Source organism: Canis lupus, chromosome 31, assembly GCF_048164855.1.
Source record: "Canis lupus baileyi chromosome 31, mCanLup2.hap1, whole genome shotgun sequence".
NCBI lineage: Eukaryota > Metazoa > Chordata > Mammalia > Carnivora > Canidae > Canis > Canis lupus.
In genome coordinates, this window is record NC_132868.1 from 36,104,104 (window position 1) to 36,123,382 (window position 19,279).

At 44.1% G+C, this 19,279-nt stretch overlaps 1 protein-coding gene and 2 pseudogenes across 1 annotated transcript in view; 1 reads left to right on the forward strand and 2 right to left on the reverse strand.

Annotated features, from left to right (window-relative positions):
* LRRC31 (leucine rich repeat containing 31) overlaps positions 1–19,279 on the reverse strand; it is a 115,917-nt gene that overhangs the window by 39,524 nt on the left and 57,114 nt on the right. Inside the window, exons 9-11 of the mRNA XM_072808021.1 lie at positions 18,970–19,244; positions 12,268–12,442; positions 4,992–5,130 (exon numbers count right to left, since the gene is read on the reverse strand). The gene's annotated coding sequence lies outside the window, so the exon portion shown is untranslated. The remainder of the gene's footprint in view (positions 1–4,991; positions 5,131–12,267; positions 12,443–18,969; positions 19,245–19,279) is intronic.
* On the forward strand, positions 1,527–1,816 carry LOC140622356 (ATP synthase membrane subunit K, mitochondrial pseudogene; annotated as a pseudogene).
* LOC140622357 (large ribosomal subunit protein uL11-like) lies at positions 3,644–19,205 on the reverse strand (annotated as a pseudogene).

The window sequence follows — 19,279 nt, forward strand, 5'->3', positions numbered from 1 at the left end:
AGGTGAGCAAAGCCCCCAAGCTGCAGCATAGAGTTTATGGGGCTCCTGGTTGGATTAACCCACCTAGGAGCTCTCCCTGCCACCCTGAGATGACCCTTACTGAAAAAGAGCAGGTTGTTCCTAAATCAGAAGAGGAGGTCGGTCACACAGAAGACAAAGATATCCCAGAAGAAACTGGGAAACAAAAACTTATGACCTGGGAGTTAATTCTGCATGAAATAAATGCAGAGAAGTATAGGGTTTGCAAAAGCTGCAGTGAAAGCTGGAAGGCTTTCGAAAGCAGGGCTCTTGTTTAACCGGTTCCTCTGAAATGTGGCGTCAGGAGCACCACGATTGGCACACTCAGAATCTCCCTCAACCCTCTTCCAGCAGTTTTTCCACACTGCAGAGACTACAAACCTTTTTTTCATTTCTTTTTTTTTAAAGACGTATTCATTTTTGAGAGAGAGAGTGCGCACATGTGCGTGCAAGCTGGGAGAGAGAGGGAGAGAGAATTTCAAGCCAACTCCATGCTGTGTGTGAAGCCCCACTCGGGGGCTCGATCCCAGGACCCTGAGATTGGGACCTGAGCCAAAACCAAGAGGTAGACACTTAACCGACTGAGCCACCCAGACACCCTGAGGCTACAAACTTCTAAGGACTTCTCCCAGCCTCCCCTGATGCCGGGTTCTGGATGGGGTCTAGGGCCTGCCGATCCCTCGTGCTTGTGGCAGCCTTGAATCTGCAAGCGAGGTACCTGGGCAGAGGGGCAGGTCATGTGACACCCGGTTTCCTGATGAGTGTGGTTTTAAGCCAGCAGCTGTCACAGCTCCATGGGCTGCATCCTCATGGTGACAGGCCAGCAGCCTTCTTGATGGGCCAGTCACATGGGGTGGCTTTAGTTTCTTCCTGGAAACACAGTGTAGAACCCATTTCTCCATGTCTCCATAAGCAGCTTAATACCTGTACCTAATCCCTTTCTACCAGTCTAGCCAGAGCTGATGCTGGTCCCTGCCCAGCCATGGGGCTGGATACCCGAGGGGAGGAGGTGATGGTAACCTCAGAAGCAGCGGGAGACACCCCTCGGGGAACTCAGGACAAGAGGACACGCTCAGTCTCTCAACTTGGTTCTGAGACTCCCAACAAGGAGGGATGCAGCGCCACTCCACAAGGATTAAGAGAAGGATTACAGAGGGTGACGCGTGATCGTGTGTTTCAAGAATACCCAGATAAATTTAGAAGTTATTGAGATCTTCAGCAAAGCCCAGATGGCCCATCCAGTGTGTCTCACAGGCCTGATGGACCACTCCCTCACCTTTTCTTGTCCAGCCGTGCTGGCCTTTCCTTAGTCAGATTCCCTATGCCCCTCTCTGCCTCAGACCCCCAGTCTGGAACATTCTTTAACTGATACCTCCTACTTGTTCTTAAATCAATCCTGCCATCAAAGCTCAGACCTCAGGCTGCTCATGTCATGTACTCTCTTGACATGTTCCATCTCCCTTCGTAATGAGTCACAGCCAGAATTAAAAGACTGATTTGGGGTGGAATTGCTACCTTTTGCAAGATTGAAATCATGGCAGGTCCAGAAACTGATGCCCAATTCCATTTCACTGGCATCAAAAAATATTTCAACTCTTATATTCTCACAGGTAGAATGAATTGTGTATTGGCCACATATGGAGGCATTGCTTTGATGATTTTATACTTCAAATTAAGGTCTAAAAAAACACCAGCTATGAAAGCAACATTAACTTGGACCTCATCTGTTAAGTTCCGATGCTTGGAGAAGCTAATGTCAACTCATCATGCGATACTCAATTTGTACAATAAATTATGAACCTGGAAAAAAAAAAAAGACTGATTTGGGCAAGTTAAAAATAGATGTCTGCCCCGTAGACAAGAAAGTTCATGCAGGCAGAGACTTAGCCTTGTGCGCTAGCATAGTCCCAGGGTCTCACAGCGCTCTGCACGTGGCCGGTGCTCTCTAGTTTGAGTGAATATGCTCCATCTTCCTCAATTTTGTTGCATCTCTATCTCAATACCCGCTCCCAGGTTGCTGCAGCAAGGAAGGCAGCCTGCAGAACTGGCCACAAGTTCCTAAATGCTGCTGTCCGGGAGGGACATGCTTCCCTTCCGTGAACATTTCCTAGGCCAAAGCCTGTCACAAGGCCATCTGCATTCAAAAGGGTGATCGGGGATGGGACAACTGCAAATATCAGCTTGTTGCAGCTCCCTACCCAAGAGGCTAACCTAACTTTAAAGTTGGGATAGGGAGAAGTACTGATTAGTCTGTAGGTAGTGGCTTGAGTTTTGCTTCCTGAAGCAAGCACATTGAGTTCTTTGTTCTAAGGCACATTTTTCCTGTTTCACTTTTATTGTTATGTTCTCCACTGGCTAATGTGCATTCACATCTTGGCAGTCCTAAGCTCAGGGCTTTACCAGAAATGTCCCTGTGAAAATGAACTTTAGGTCAATAGCAGAATTTGCTTACCCAAGCTGGCTCATCATCTATTCACTGCCTTAACGAGGACAAGCAGATTGAGTCCCTTTGTTACACATGAACCCTGGGTGTACTGTTGCTTTCATTCATTTGCTTTGAAATTAGCTGTTCTTGGGGCTTTTGCAGAACGGGGCCTGCATCAACAGTCGACCACACATTTATTGAGCATCTGTTACCTATAATTCCTTTACCAGGTATTGAGAGGTACGAAGAAATACAATTGATGGCTCTTGTCTTCAAGGAACTAACTCCAGCTGAGGAAACAAGATGAAAAAACCCCTCCAAGTGTCACCTAAACTCATGGCCATGCATACTTAAACACAGACTCAGTGGCGAGGCGCTAAAAAGAAGTGCAGAGGCAAGAAAGTGCCACGTGGTGGTTGTGTGGTCAGGGTCTCTGGGGTGTGTGGATGGCGATCTGGGCTTGGGGAGGGTGGTAGGTCTCAGCAAGTGGAGTATGGGTCTCCCCCCTAGGCCTGGGCTTCCCTAGGGAGAGCCTGAGAGAGAGGAGAGAGAGGAGCATGATCAGCAACGGTGGTGGGGAGAGAACATTCACCACCAGTGGATGCGGGGAGATGCTGCCAACACCGTGGGGAGCAACGCTAAAAGCAGGGGACTCAGCCCAGTGGTGGCCTCCAATGGGTCCAGTCATCTCAGTCCTGAGGTCGGGTCGCCCTCAGGTCATAACTGCACCTGAGAATCCAGAAACTCTACGTCTTCTGGGAAGTCCAGCATTGGGACTAATATCCAAATCAGCCCACAGCTGTCCTGGATCTTTCTGCAACAATCAGGCCTGTGCAGACCAAACCTGTCAGCACTGCCTGGGCTGAACTCAAGGGCTCTTCCCTCTTGAAAGATGCTGGAGGAAGCTGCCCAGCTTATTCTGTGGGTGCAAGCCTGGACGCGTCGGGCAGTCAGCACCCCTGCGGCAAACCTCAGCCAAGGGGGGTCTTGGGGGACATGCCGTGGATACATGCTCCCCTCTTCTGTCTCCTGGGCTGACAATTCTCAGGGTGCTTTACACATTTCCCCAGGGGGTCCCCAGAAGGAGTGAACCACCATTGCCCTCGTTAACACACTCTGCACTGGCTTTTCCTCCTCCAGGTCCCCAAAGAAACAAGTCCTCATGCTCAAGTAGAGACACAACAGCCTCACCCCCAAAAACTCTTTCAACTTCTTTACTTACTTCTTTATTAAAGCATTTACCCTTTTGCCTCAGGGTTAATCATTAACTAAGGTTTAAAAAAAAGAGCAAATTCTTTGCACCTTGGTCTTATAATTTAACAAAATATTTTGGAGATCTTTTCACATGAGTACATATGTGTCTAATTTTAAAAATAGTATCCTCTCTGTGGAATATCATAATTTATAGAATTGGTTCTCTATTCATTCTTATGACAAATACTCCAATGGATATCTTTTTTGGGGGGGGGCATTCTTAACTAGTGGGGATTCTGTTGCACCAGTGTTGATGTTATTCGCCAACAACCTGGCAGCCCACAGATCGAGCAGTCCCCAGGATCTTTTTAATGGTTCCAGAGTCTTCTGGCTAAAGATCAGTACTGCATCTGTGGGGCAATGTTGACAATCTCATCCAAAGTGATATTTCCACTGTGCTTAATGTTTTTCTTTCTGTCTCTTGGCAGTTCCTGGAGAGCTCTCCTCATCAGGGCAGAGGGAGAAGGTACCATTTCCATCTGGGCCTGTCTGTTCTGAACGGTCAGTTTCGCTGTCATCCTCAGACCCTTCCAATCACCAGTTGCCTTGGTGATGTCGTCACCAACCTTCTTGGGAGACAGACTCAGGGGACCCATCTTGGGAGCCAAGACAGACACGGCACCAGCTTTCCCACGGGGGCAGCTCAGATATATGACTTTGATCTTGTTGGGGTTGAACTGAGGTGTCATGGTGGAGGTGGCTGGTGTCAGAAGAACCCAGAAACTGGATGGCCAGACATAGTTGCATCTTCACCTCCTCCTCTGAGCCAAAAGCCAAAAGCTCAATGGACATCCTTGTGCGTGTGTGTCTGTTTTCTCCCAACTGCCCTTAATCTTCATTTTAATGTGATTTTTCCTGACCAAAATGTTGGGAGAAATATCCTAACCTGTACTTTAGTAGGATAGGCCAGGATGGACAGCCCTCAGGCAGTAAAGCTGAGCTAGTAGCTGTGCTGTCTTGCAGGACAGCCTTTATATCTGCAAGAGTTTAGCCAACTGAGAAGTTGGAGCAAGCAGTCTGCAGAAGCGACTACGCTCACTTCCGACATAAGCTGCTAGAAGAATTCACAGAACTCATTGAAAGCTGTTATGCTTCGGTTAGACTGTAACACAGCTGAAGGATACAGCCTGGAATCAGGTAAAGGAAGAAGTACCTGGGGCAGTTCAATACTTAACTCAAGATCAAGTATGAAATGCTGAGCTCTTGTCCTCTCCCCATGAACGCATGACATTGTCACTCTCTTGGTATTGATGTGAACGATTTGCAGTGAGTATTGCCAACCAAGGAAGCTCACCCCAGCCTCGGTGTCCAGAGCGTGTATCAGGGCCCCATCCAGCAGGCAGACTCAGGTTCTAGCCTTTCAGGAGTTCAGCTGACAGCACATGGCTCAAATCCCCCAACCTCTAGCACGTCGTGGCTGTCTATCTGGTGGGCTGTGAGACAAACAAGGACACTCTGATCAGAAAGCTGAGGACAAAGGCCAGACCTCTTCTTGGAGTAAAGGCTAGATTCTTTACTACACGATACCAAAAGCAGAATCCACCTCCTTAAATTTTTCTGGGAAACATCGAATTAATAATGTCCAGTTTCTTGGGACACTTGGGTGGCTCAGCTGGTTAAGTGCCTGGTTCTTGATTTTAGCCCATGACCTGAGCCAAAGGTGTCAGGCTCAGCGGGAAGTCTGCTTGAGATTCCCTCTCTCCCTCTGCCCCTCCCCACTCTCTAAAGTAAATAAATAAATCTTTTTAAAAAATAATGACCAGTTTCTTTCCTGAGAAGTGAATTCAATCAAATAAAATAGGAACGACCATCAGTCAACTCAATTACAAAAAGTGCCCTTGACAGCAATTGACTCAAGATGTGACAAAGAGAAAACCATGCCAGGACCTCCGTCAAACGGTTGCCCACCGCACGCCCAAATTCACTCTCTGCCCAAACATGCCTCTGCTGGCCAACAGCAAGCTACATTGGGGCCACATGTTTTCTCCTTGGTCTGGAATCTTTGTTTATTTTAAGAAAAATAAAATCCTTATGTTCTTGAATCATTTATACTTAACTCATTAAAAAAATTTCACAATGGAAATGTTCTGGTTCTCTTCTCCTTTAAAGCTTGGTGGGAAAAGAATAAGGAAGTCTATGCCAGGTATTTTAAACATTTAATATAACCACAAACCTAGTTTCAGACCAGGAAATCGTGAATAATAACCTTGGTGTTAATAATATCATATGGACCATATTTTCCCAGACCTTGACTACTCACATCACACCAGATCCACAAAGCTTTCTGGGGCAGTTCCAGACAAAGGTTGTCTTAATACATTTAGGCTGCTCCAACAGAATACCATAGACCGGGCGGCTTATAAACAAAAATTTATTTCTCAGGATTCTGGAGGCTGGGAAGTCCAAGGTCAAGATACCGGCAGGCGGATTCTGCATCTGGTGAGAACTTGCTTCTTGGTTCCCAGAAAGCCATTTTTTTCACTGTGTCCTCACTCAGCAGGAGAGGCTGGCATGCTCTCTGGGTCCCTTTTCAAAGGACACTTAAGCCCATTCATGAGAGCTCTGCCCGCATGACCTAATCACCTTCCAAAGGCTCCACCTCCAAATACCATCACACTGGGGATTAGGTTTCTTTCTTTTTAAAGATTTATCTATTTATTTATTTGAGACAGAGAGAGTGAGCATGAGCAGGGGGAGGAGCAGAGGCAGAGGGAGAAGCAGACTCCCAGCTGAGCAAGGAGCCTGACTTGGGCTTGATCCCAGGACCCCAAGATCATGACCTGAGCTGAAGGCAGATGCTTAACCTACTGAGCCCCCCAGGTGCCCTGGGAGTAGGTTTCAACATATGAGCTTTGGGGGAACACAAACATTCGGTCTACAGCAGAAGGAACCACTCAGCCTTGTGAATGTGCCGCCCCACCTCCGATCTGATCTAGTGCTACCCATGTGCTTCTCTCTCCAACTAGAGTGTGAAATTCCAGGGTTAGAAGTCACTTCAGACCTTGACATGTGCTGCATGTTGCCTAGCTCGGCACCCTTGGATAACTGCTCCATCAACATTTGCTGATGATGAAACAAATTATAATTTTGTACGTTTCTTTTTGCATGTGTTTATCCAATGGCCACAACACATATTGCCACTTTGTCCCAGATGAGAAGACCCTCATCACCCCAATTCTTTAGCTGGAAAGTACCGTACCACCAGCTCCAGTAAGGCCCTCAGGACCAGCATTCCATACCCGGCAACGATGCGTCTTCTCCACTACACTGACCGTGCAAAGTTACACGCGACTGGATGGAAACAGAAACAATCTGAAAGACCTCCCAGAGTGTGGGAAAGGAGAGATCTTGCCATGAGGATTTTGCTCTGGTTTTTAATACATTTTATTTTTTTGCCCCACTGAGAAAGTAGGCAATTAACTTCCAGAACCAATGCACAACAAAAACCTACTGGCTTTTTTTTGTTCCTCGAATAAGCTTTGTGTAATTTATACATCCAAGGAAGTTAGACCTTTTCTGGGGGCCCAATCACCACCAATTCCCAAATTATGTGGCTAGGAGCAGTATCATTTAAACACAATACAGGGTTTCTACTACATAATTACTTTAAATTAATCCACTGGTTTGGGCATGACCAGGAGACCATGTTCTGTCCTAAAAGAGCCCTTAATGACTAACTGTTGTTGTCTAGGAAAACAGTGGAAACTCTGTTGGCATTCAAGAAAAATGTGGTCAGGGGCCTGTTCCCTTGATTGCTAAAGCAACTCCCGGGTGTTCTATTTAGTGGGCCAATTTTCAGAGTAGTCTGGCCATAGTAAAGATTTTTAAAATCTGGTGTTAGATACATTCTTTAAGTCTTTGGGGGTAAATGTTAACTATATATAAACTGTATATAAACTTTTAATCTTTGGCCCCCCCATCCATTTCTCTCCAGCCTAGTATTTCTGAGGCTCCAGCTGCTTTATCTGGTAAATAGTTTATAAAACTGGGACGATTGTTGACTCTCTTTCAAAGGTACTCTTGTAAAACAGGATAGATTTTGAGCTGTATGCTATGACTTAATGTGGTCCTATAAGACATGGGCTCAAAATCTCTCCCAGAGAAAAGATTTGGGACCAACAAAAAACCTTCCACTGAGGTCCTCAAAGTGAAAATAATTTTCATAACCACACAAAGAGGTTATTTGCCTACTTCACTCTCATACTCTCAGGACTGTACAGTGGAGCTCGCCAGAGACTACATGACATCACGTCACAACAGATGGATTAAGCAGCAGATAGGAGAATCCAGCTGTCCTCTTTTAAACCAGATGCTCCAGGGACGCCTGAGTGGCTCAGTGGTTGAGCGTCTGCCTTCTGCTTAGGGTGTGATCCTCAGGGTCCTGGGATCTAGTCCCACATTGGGGTCCCCTTGAGAAGCCTGCTTCTCCCTCTGCCTATGTATCTGCCTCTCTCTCTGTGCCTCTCATGAATAAATAAAATCTTATAAATACATAACTAACTAAATAAATAAAACAGATGCTCCAGAGATGGACAAAAATGGAAAACCATGTCATTCTTCACACTGAGTTTTTTTTAAAAGATATTGTTCATAAAAATATCTTACTTACATTAATAGTTTGTTTTTTAAATAAATTGATAATTTTTTAATTACTTATTTTTTTTTTAATTTTTATTTATTTATGATAGTCACAGAGAGAAAGAGAGGCAGAGACACAGGCAGAGGGAGAAGCAGGCTCCATGCACCGGGAGCCTGATGTGGGATTCGATCCCGGGTCTCCAGGATCGCGCCCTGGGCCAAAGGCAGGCGCTAAACCGCTGCGCCACCCAGGGATCCCGTAATTACTTATTTTTTTCAGAGAGATAGTAATAGAGGGCAAGGGAGAGGGAGAGAGAGTCCCAAGCAGCCAGGGTGGAGCCCAATGCAGGGCTTGATCTCATACCCTGGAGATCATGAGCAAAATCAAGAGTTGGACTCTGAAGTGAATGAGTCACCCAGCTGCCCCAAATTGATAAATATTTTTAAAAATTCTCTTGGTTTAATGTCTACTACAGTTAATACTGATATACATATCCATTTAAACAAAAGCTTTTTGAGGTACTCAATACATTTTGAGAACAAAATGGACCCTGAGACCAAAAAAGTTTAAGAATTGCTGGTGTAAGGGAAATATTGAGATGTCCCTGCCACTTACTAGCCACCTCTCCACATGTCCCACCTCAAACACACACACACACACACACACACACACACACACCCCAATCAAATTCTTTCCCATCTCCTACTTAAGAAAAAAGCAACTTAATTCAGTAAGTAAACATTAAGTGGCTCATCAAAGAATTGAAAGGAAAAGTTCCCCAACTGAGTAATGAAGGAGGAAACCAGAGTATGTCAGCCCCAAATATGCCTCTTTGAGCTCTTAGGTTGAGGTGAGGGCAACCAAGCAGCAGCAAATATGGGAAAACTCTCTATCTTCCATCTTTTCTGCCTAAAGGCAGGATATCAGTTCACCTTTCCTGGAGATGACTAGACTCTCGTCAGCCCAGAGATAGCACCAGAGGAATCTGCCAACGAATCCGATTCCAGCAGCTTCCACCCCTATATCTCCTTCCCTCAGTCTTCCTCCCTTGGAAGGCTAACACAGCTTCCCCCCATCCTGGCATGCCTTCTCACATTTATCGTTTTGTGCCGAAGCTGCTGCAGAAGCAGGAGTTCTAAGCCACCTTTTTTATTTAGTTTCTCTTTTTCTGAATTTCTCCCGTGTGTGTGTGTGAGATATACATGCTAACAAACTTGGGGTTTAACTACTTTGTCTTTGTTATAGGGACCCAACTGGAAACATAGAAGGTAGAAGGAAAGGTTTTCCCTCCCCTACAAACAGACCTACTTTAGATATGGGAGGAAAAGCGCACACACACACACACTCACACACACAAAACCTAAATGCAAATGATTATTTTGGTAATATGCTATATTTCCATTCATACTCAACTGTAATTTGGACAGCCAAAGAATTTTAGTTTTTCTATTAGCTTATTAGGGGTGCTTTAATCCTTTTGTCTTGGATTAAATATATGGAAAAAACCATATATTTTCTTTTTCCTTCTGCAAGTCTGTTGAGATATATTTTATTGTAATAAACTGGACATATTTAGAGTGCATGATTTGATGAGCTTTGACACATGTACACATCTGGGAAACTGTCATCACAAGTTAATAAATATGCATCATCCCCCCAAAGTTTCCTTGTGCCCTTTTGTAATTCACCCCCCATTCTCCTACTTCTATTTTTTATTTTTTTTCATTCTCCTACTTCTATCCTCAAACACTAAACTGCTTTCTGTTAACTACAGATTAGTTTGCATTTTCTAGAGTCTTGTATAAATGAGATCATAGAGTAGGTTCACTTTTACAACATTACTTTGAGATTTAGCCATGTGGCATTTATCATTAGTTTGCTCATTTTTATTGCTGAGTAGTGTTTTATTGTCTATGTCTACCAAAACTTGCTCATCCATCCACTTGTTGATGGCCATTGGGTTGTTTCCAGGTTTGGGCTATTACAAATAAAGTTGCTAGGCAACTTGGGCACAAGTCTTTGTGTGATTATATCTTTTATTTCTCTTGGGTGAGTACTTAGCAGGGCAATGGCTGAATCACATGGCATATGTGTGTTTAACTTTATTAGAAATTGTCAAACTGCCAAACTGTTTTCCAACACGATCACACTATTTTACTTTCCTATCAGTGGTGTGTGAGCAAGCTCCAACTGTTCCACATCCTTACCGACACTCAGTGTGGTTAGACTTTTAAACATTAGCTGAATACAGGTGTGTAGGGATAACCTGTTACTTTTGCTCTCTTTCCTGAAAACCGTACAATACTCTTTTCCGAATTTTCTAAACAGTATATTCGTCAGCCCAGGCCAACCACAATATAGCATATCCTTCAAAGAAATATTAAGCATTTGTAAATAAATTCCTCTATTCGTGCTGATATGGAACCATTTGTAAGATACATTAAGAGAAAATAGCACAATTCAACCTGTATTATGGTGCTTTCTACATGCTGGGCCCTGTTCTGGGCATTTAATATACATTAGCTTGTTTAATCCTCGCAAGAACCATAAGAGGCAGGTACTCTTATTTACCTCCCTTGCGGAGATCAGGAAACTGCCTCTGTGACTTTTGCCCAAGGTCCCCCTGGCAAAAATTGACAGAGCCAAGAAGGGAACACGGGCTCCAGAGTCTCAACTTTTAATAACCCAACTCTACTCCCACTCTGTTTCAAGGCGCAGAGTAGCTACACTTTGTAACTCTAACGGGGGAGGAAAAATTTATCGTATTTATTTACACATCCATAAAACAGCTCTGAAAAAATAGGCAAAAGTCACCAATGTTGATTGCCTTAAGGAGGGAAGTTGCAGTTGAAGGCACGGGAGAAAGGGAGTTCTTTGGATTTTTGAACCATGGCAATACATTATTTACTCAACATATACAATAAAATGTAAGTAATAAAAAACAAAAAAACCAAAAAACCCACAAGTTCAACTTCTTTCCAAAGGGCCTCCCAGACCTTCAATTCCACATTCACCTTGCCCAACTGACATTTGGTCATTGCCTCATTTTTTTTTTTTTTTTTTTTTTTACCTAAATGATCTTTCTCTACTAGATTATAAACTCTTTACTATCTTGGTGCTCCTAATTCTTGGAATTTCCTTCCAGACTTAGCTCAGTGCTGGGCATTAGCAAACACTTAATAAAAACCTGTTTATCAACTGGTAAGCCTGTTCCCGAGAAACTGAAATCCTGACAGCGAGGCAACTTTTTGGAGCAAATTGTCTTTCATGATGAAACCGCACGGGACTGGTCAGCAAAAGGGAAGAGCAGGCATGTGCTGATTGGCCAAAGAGAATCACCCCAAAAACCTCTTTTCTGAAAAAGTGCATATTTGATATTTGAAAAAAAAATTGAAGAGGTCATTATGGGAAATAGAAATCCTTTGCTGGACTCCCTATAAGTATTTTATAGTTTGGAAGGTTTTCACTTGTGTTGTCCTTTCAACACCTGCCCTGGGGCCTTGAAGAACTTAATCTAGGTGAGTAATCAAAAGGAATGGAAGATTTTTCCATGGTGATGTAATCGATTTGTCTCCTTTTCTGGATAAACTGGTGATGCTGAGCTTTTGTAGAAAAATCATTTAGAATCCCAAAGCATTTTATGAATGAAGCAGTGAGAGTGGTGGGTTAATACCACACGACTGAGGAGCTAGCCAGCCCTCCTTTAGGTGATGGTGGTTGTGATAATGTAAAGCTTTTTAGATTTCAGCTTGGGCCTTTTTTCCCCCCAACTTTGTGAGCTGAACTTTTGGATTATCTCTCGTATGGATCCTAAAATTGGTCATGTTTTATTTTTCAGGAAGAGTGGTTGGTGTCACAAAAATGGGGTTTAAGTGCTCATACAGAAAATAGGTCCGTAGGGGAGAATTTTTCCCATTATTTGAAAGGACTCATTCAAAAGTTCCAGTTTCTCTGCCTGGGTCCCACCGATCAGTAGAAAAACACGACTTACATACAAAATGTTCGCAACACGATGTTCCACTTCCTGGGAAGCATTTACATTCTTCTAGGGTCAGCAATCCTTAACTCACAGGAATGACTTCAGATGATGAACCATTCAGAAGTTTCTACTTCCTCTTAAAGATTTTCTTACTGAGGTCCTCCTCCTCTTAACTTTCTTGCTACAACTGCAAATTATGAACAAAATTCTATATTTAGAATATAGAGAAAGAGAGAAAGAAGAGAAAATTGTATTTTATTCAAATTTGCTTTCAAACTTTTTACAAAAGAGAGTCAGGGAGTAGTAGTCATTCCTTCAAAATCCAAATGTTGTTCTGATTTTTATATTGTTTTGGAGAACAAAAGATGGTGTTTTTCTTGGGACACCTGAGTGGCTCAGTGGTTGAGCATCTACCTTTGGCCCAGGGCCTGATCCTGGAGTCTCAGGATCGAGTCCCACATCGGGCTCCCTGCATGGAGCCTGCTTCTCTCTCTGTCTATGTCTTTGCCTCTCTCCCTCTCTCTCTGTATCTCTCATGAATAAATAAATAAATAAATAAATAAATAAATAAATAAATAAATAATCTTAAAAAAAAAAAAGATGGTGCTCTTTTGTTAGAAATTTTGGAGTCAATTTTACATTCAGACACTTTGAGGAGATAAGGACAGCTTCCCTGCATAAACAACCATGACTTCCCACACCTGCCTTAGTTCTTGTTGTACCATAATTTTCTAGCCACATTTCAGGGTTATTGACAAACACAAAATTTTGTCATTTAAATGGATATCAAAACAGCTTGGCAGTAAGGGGTCCTCACAATTTGACTGAGTATCATGAAAACACAGCTGAGGAATCTGCTACCTGACCAAAACCTTTACGTAAGAGCTTGTCTCAGCTGGGTCACTTAACTAAGTCACTGGTGTAGCAGCCTGAGTCATAAACCTTCATCCTTTGGTTTGACCCACATAGAAAGCCAATGAAAAAGTACTTTTGCAGTAATTCGCTCGATCAATTCTTTTTAATTAAAGCTGATTCCCTGTTTAAAGGAAGTGAAGCTTTTTGTAACTTCAGATCTTTCCTTCCTAGAAAGAAAGCTGACGTGATTCTACTTCCCTATCCACGGAGCCAGCGTGCATGCCTCCTCTCCTGAGCATTTACCCGACCAGGCCTGCTTGCCAGATTGCTAGATGGTGAAAGAGCATGGTGGGGTGCCAGGACGCTCTAGGCATCTCCGCCCTGCTCATGGCCAAGCACTTGGCAGGAAACAGGGCTGAGCTCTCCAGGTCACAGTGCTGGAGGCCAGCAGCCTGGTGTCTGGTAGGATTCCTGGCTCCTCAGCAGGCCAGGGGGGAGCTGTGCCTTTGCCCCAGGTTCTCCTACCTACGGCCTTCCTGTCGCATTGGCTAAGGCAGCTATAGCTAGTGACCTCCGAGGTGGCTGTCATTTTTAAAACATTGTTTATTTCAGCTTTTTCTTATCACCCAAGATTGCTAGTTGGAGGTGTTTTTGTCATGTATATAATACATTAAATCATAGTACATGTGTATAATTTATCAATAAGCATGTAGAGGGGATCCATGTTTGAATTTTTTTTTTTTTTTTTTTTTACTGGGAGTTCACAATCAAAAAAGTTTGGACATCACGGATCCAGGAGTGAAAGTTCTGGTAAGGGTCTCTATGTCCTGTTCCCAAAAGCAGTTAAAAAGCTTATGTCCAAGACTCAAGAACCAATTTGAAACAGCTCCAAATAGCCAATGATGGGGCAATTTGAGTACTAATGCCAACAATGGATTAAACCATACTAAATAAATTAAAAAGCCATGAGTTCATAATGATATTTTTCAAAGTAAACTCACTGGTCACCTCTGAAGGATATTAGTAACCAATGATTCTAAAATGAATCAAGCATTGAAACTGTCTTTCCTGTGTACCCTCACACTCAAGGAAAAATAGAATTAGAACACTATCATTTGACAAATCTCAAGTGAAAGAAGATCTAGGTTATGGCGATCAGTAGCTACAAACATCGCAGGGGAGGACTGAACAGGATGTGCCTCTTGATGGACGATCCAACACCATCTTTGTATCAAGTGGCCTTGCCAAAATAACAAGCCTGAATCAGATCGAGCATCTAAATCTAAGATTTACAAAATACAAAGGCCCAGGGAACATGGTAACAACACCAGGGGAAGGCAATAAACAAAACCAGAGACTAGACGGAAAAAGTAACCTGTTTTGTCGTAAATATATTCCAAGGAAAAAGAAGGGAGAGGAGATCCTATAGTTTCAAAGAAACTCAATGCACATAAACCAATGCACATAAACCACATGGACATTTTTTGGATTCTCAAACAAGCCAACTTTTTAAAAAACTATGAGACAATCAAGGCAACTTGAACCTTGACTAGACAATGAATGGTGTTTAAAATCGTGAATGTTCCAGGTGTGATTATGGTTTCACAATTTTTTTAAGGGTCCTTCTCTCTTAGAGATATATACTGAAGTATCGGAGGATGAAATGATACCATAGCTGGCATATGTTTCAATATAATATAGTGTGGGGAAGGAGAAGCAGAGGCCATAAATGAAACAAGAACAGGCGACAATTTCTAATTGTTGCAGCTACCCTATTGGTACATTCAAGTTTATTGTTCTAGTCTGTCTCCTCTAGAATATGTTTGAAGTTAGCCATAATGAGAAGTTAGGTTTTTTTTTTTTTTCTTAAGGCTCTGTCCAACCACTATCCTCTTCTATTCCTAAACCACACACTAGAGAAGAGAAAATATTTCTCAGTGGGACACCTGGGTGGCTCAGCGGTTGAGCATCTGCCTTTGGCTCAGGTTACCATCCCAGGATCTGGGATCAAGTCCCATAACGGAGGACTGTCTCTCACTGTAGGGATCCTGCTACTGCCTCTGCCTGTGTCTCTGCCTCTCTCTGTGTGTCTCTCATGAATAAATAAATCTTTTTTTTAAATAAATCTTAAAAAGAAAAAAGAAAATGTTTCTCATAAACAAGAATTTCAAACGCTCTAGTGAAATCCCACAAAACTAGATTAAATGGACCAATGAATCTCTGCTCCAATCTCACCTCTAAGGAAAAGCCAAGGAAAGAGGCCCTGATTATTCTGATGATTGTTCCATACAGGATTTCCACTCTAGAAAGGGAAATCCTGTAGCATTGAGTGCTTTTAAGGACATTTTCCAAACGGGAACCATAAAGTGTTGTTGAAACAAAGGACACCTTGTTGCCTGCCCCGGTTGCTAGGTCAGATCTCCTTTCTACCCCACTTTCCCCCTGGAGAACTGGTCAGGGCAGCAATGCTAGAGATGGATTTCAAAAAATATGCTCATTACAATATTTTGAAAAGGAGATGACTGAGCATTTAACCTAATTTCATTTGTCATGTTTTAAAATCTACAAGGTCACCTGGGTAGGTGGCTCAGGGGTTGAGCATCGGCCTTTGGCTCAGGTTGTGATCCTGGGGTCCTGGGATGGAGTCCCACATCAGGCTCCCTAAGGGGAGCCTGCTTCTCCCTCTGTCTCTCTGTGTCTCTCATGAATAAATACATAAAATCTTTAAACAAAAAATCTGCCAGTTCGTTTGGCATATAGTGGTTGCCTGTAAGTGGTCTTTGAATGAACATTTGTGCAGATAATGTTTCATAGGGTTTACACTTCTATCCCAGAGGGTGGTCACCCTAGTGACTCACCAGGACACAGCCTGGATGGAGAACACAATTTAAGGGGCATAACTTTATCATGATAGTGGGACCTGCCATCCATTCAGTTCCCTGATGTTATAACTAAAATGTTCCAATACCTGGTGCTCTGAGGGCTTTTCTGGGTGTGTTTGTTGCCTGTGGCTGCTCTAACAAAGCCTCACAACTGTGTGGCTTAAACAACAAACATTTTTAGTCTCATAGTTCTGGAGGCTGGAAGTCCAAGATCAAGGTGTTGGCAGCACAGATGCCTTCTGAGGACGGTGAGAAAAAGCTAGTGCCATGCCTTTCGCCTAGCTCGAGATGATTTGCTCATACTCTTTACAATACCTTGGCTGGTGGAAGCATCATTCTGGTTTCTGCCTTCATGTTCACATGATGTCCTCCCTGCATGTCTGTGTCCAAAGTTCCCTTCTTATAAGGACGCCAGTCACTAGATTACAGCTCGTTCCAATGACCTCACTTTAACTTGATGACTTCTGTAAAATCCTATCTCCATATCAGGTCACATGCTGAGGCACTGGGGAGTTAGGACTTCAGCACATAAATTTTGAAGGGGCACAGTTCAACCTGTAATACTGGGTAACCCCTATCTTCCCAGGCCTCCTTGTCTTTGGAGACAATTTCACTAGCTTAGACTGAGTTTCCAAGGAAGACACTGGGTGACAAGGCCTCAAGCTCTTTTCCTTTCCCCATTGGCTCCACTGTCATCTTCCTGGTCTTGCTTCTGAAGCTTTCTCAACATGGCTGTGGTGAATGTTGCCTGTTCTGGCTCCTGGAGGCCTGGGTCTGTGGCCTGGCTGTTATTTCCTGATCACTGGAATATGGTTCTCTGCTCCCTCTTCTTTCACTGCAATGATCCTTAAAGCTGAGGAAGTGTTTCTTCCCTACCAGCAAATAGCTTTTTTGGCCTAGCTTCCTGTGGCCTGGCCTCATACTGCCTTTTCTATTCTTGGAGCTTTCTTTGAAAGGTAGCCTGCTCCTTTTGGAGGAACGTGTGAATAGATTTCCCAGATGGAGACAAATGGGGGCATGTAATAGAGTATTTCACCCCTACTGACCTTGAGCTCTTCTTTAGGAACCAATTTTCCTTCCCTCATTCAAGACTTGGTACACGCTCTGCTTTTCAGGGTGCCCATGTCCCCCTAAATTGAAGAAAGCCTTCGTTACATCTTTGAGATTCCTCATCTTGATAGCTTAGGAGTTCATAACTTCTCAAGATTCACGTCCCCATTTTTCTGAGACTCTCAGGGGTTTTCCTGCAACAGAAGTCCTGGTAACCTGCTACGGTATTCCAGATTTCCCATGGCCGGTGTGCAAACTAGAGTCCATCCACCTCTCGCTTAGAATTATATCGTCCCATAACTATCATTCCTGCTGTTTGTCATCTCTGCCCAGAGCAAGCAAATAAAGGAAAGCCTTATCCTTTTGGATATATAGACTTCCAACCTTATAGGCTACATTCTTAATCTCAGTGCTTCCAAAATTAGAGCTAGAAAGATGACAGCTGTGAGCTCATGTCCCCTGAGCTAAAGAGTGCCACGCATCATTAGCATAGAATGTTAAAAGAAACTTAATATTCCTCTTCATTTTCTGAGTGGAGAGTTATACCCCAGGTCACCAGACAACAGTAATGATGGCACGCTGAGATCCCAATTGCAAGAAGAAAAAGCAAACAGCCTGGGGAGGCAGGGCCAGGAGCAAGCTACCAAGAAAAGGCCTAGAGCCTCCAATGGCCCAGACCTGGGGGGCTGGGGGCGGGGATGGGGATGGGGACAGGGAGTGGGAGGGAAGGTGTTCTGTTCCAATGCACTCAACTCCAACCTGAGTCCACGGGTGAGGGTGAGAAGCCTGTGAAGCCAGACAAACATGAGTTCAAATCCCAGCTGTCTCTAACCGGCAAGGCGAACCCACCTGCATCCTTGGCTCAGATTCTCATAAATAAAATGAAAGTCGTAACAGTCCCACCTCTCAGGTGTGTTGTGGGGAATGCATGAGAGAGTGTGTAAGAAGTACACTGCACAGGGCTTACTCCACAGGAAGGACTCAATAAATGTTAGCCCTCAGCATTACTGTTGTATGAAGTCCAAGGCGCTCTTTGTACCCAAGGCTCTGTTCTGCTGGAGGAACAGAGGTGACCTGAGCCACCTGTATCTATGGACAAACAGCTCCCTTCCTCTGAACTCAGATCAGCAGCACCTCAAGGTCAGTGCCACCCTATGAAAAACATGCTGGCATGTTTCCCCCAAAGGCCAGAGCAGAACTGCCCAAATTTCTTTGTAAGGTGGGGCTGCATCTTGCCACGTCACATCTTCAAGTCTCCCTGTCTTTACACCTTCGACAGTTCAATAGAATGTGGCTAGCTCATCAGTCTCACCAAAGAAAATGAAACACCCACAATAATGGGAACTGTGTCCCAACAGGCATGCCCAGAAGGGCTTCACCCCAAAGAAGGTCTCTCCAGTGCAAGGCAGTGACACAGGCAGCCTTCCCCTCAGGAGTAAAGAGGGGGAACCCTACCTGCAGGCGTCCAGGTGAAAGGGTGTCACCATGGTTCCTGATGGGGGTAGAGGCTGCAATACCATTTTTGCACAATACTAGATGGACAAGGTGAGATCTCACCCTTGTGTCCCGTAGTGTCTTTATTTATTTATTTTTTTTTACATTTTTATTTATTTATGATAGTCACAGAGAGAGAGAGAGAGAGGCAGAGACACAGGCAGAGGGAGAAGCAGGCTCCATGTACCGGGAGCCTGACGTGGGACTCGATCCCGGATCTCCAGGATCGCGCCCTGGGCCAAAGGCAGGCACCAAACCACTGCGCCACCCAGGGATCCCCCGTAGTGTCTTTAGAAGGGCAACGGTAGATGAGCAGAAAGTAGGAAAACTTGCAATGTGAAAAGGTGATGCGTTAGCCTTACAGACAAAAGAGAACAACTACTTATTTTTTGCTGTTGGATCTAAAGAATTCGTAATGCATCCAGAAAATTACCTGACATACCAGCAGCAGTTGCTGGTACTTGCAGGTGACTTCTCTTCTCGACTGGCTGGCTGGTCCCTGATTGCCTCAGTGTCCCTTCCGGGCGTTCCCTGCATGGATGGACTGGGGGAAGGCACTGGGGTCATCAGCACGGCCACCAGCTGCAACCTGCTTCTGCTCTGAGGCGCGTTTCTTCTTCCAATCGAGAGAACCTGGGTTTGCGGCCCCAGGTGGAGCACGAAGCACATGCATTTGGTCAGGGTTTGGCCCTGTTATGTCGCGGCTGACTGTGTTGAGTTAAAAGTTAGGCACATTTTATTAT